At 32.2% G+C, this 846-nt stretch overlaps 1 protein-coding gene across 2 annotated transcripts in view; it reads left to right on the plus strand.

Moving 5' to 3' along the window:
- The window catches only part of LOC107582596 (calcium-binding protein 8-like), a 56,693-nt gene that overhangs the window by 46,935 nt on the left and 8,912 nt on the right, over positions 1-846 (plus strand). The gene's annotated exons all lie outside the window — the stretch shown is intronic.

Genomic DNA, 846 nt, shown 5'->3' on the forward strand with positions numbered 1-846 from the left:
ATTGGCTGTTTATTAGTACTTGTAAAGCACATATTCTGCATGACCTTATTCTATAACACAAATCCTACCCAATACCTGAACTTAACAGCTACCTCACTAAGCAAAATAAGCAGCTAATTAGGAGTTTATTGAGGCAAAAGTTTCAGGAGAGAAATATGCACAGACCAAGCACTGAGGCATAGTTAATGGTTTGTTAATAGTTAATATTTTAATTGGACCTTAAAATAAAGTGACAATATAATATAATACATACATTTTTATTTTACTTTACCCTTTAACACTAGTGTTCTCTGTTCTTTTTATATTCCATTTACATAATATATAACCTATGTTTGATTACTACTATTGTCCTCGTTTGGAAGCGTCTGCAGCTAAATGACAATGTAAATGTACAACATTTTCTAAATGTACAAAAACACGTCTGTTATGCTGCTTAATAATTGCAAACTGGTATTTGTTATCATATTATTTTAATGTGTTATCTTAATCATAAACACACTGATTTGTAGCACAAATAGTTTTACCGTGTACTGCACTTTGTCGTTCCACTAGTTATTTAAGGGGCTAATGAATCAAAATTTTCACACAAAAGAAGCTTATTTCCTTGTTGCAAAATAAAGTGGATATATTAAGTCATATAAACCGAGGACACAATAGGTCAACATTCATAGGCATAGAATTACTGTATGAAATGCTCAAGTTTGTGCGTTCTCAGATTTAAACACAAGTAGCCTATAAAATGATTCATAGGCCTGTTCGGAAGTGTTTACTGCATCATACATGCAGTATTGCAAAGCAGTGTTTTGCTCTCATTCTTACTGACTTGCTAAAGTGGAGTGAAATGAC

The sequence above is a fragment of the Sinocyclocheilus grahami genome, unplaced genomic scaffold (assembly GCF_001515645.1).
Source record: "Sinocyclocheilus grahami isolate Dianchi unplaced genomic scaffold, SAMN03320097.WGS_v1.1 scaffold46.1, whole genome shotgun sequence".
In the NCBI taxonomy this organism is placed as follows: domain Eukaryota; kingdom Metazoa; phylum Chordata; class Actinopteri; order Cypriniformes; family Cyprinidae; genus Sinocyclocheilus; species Sinocyclocheilus grahami.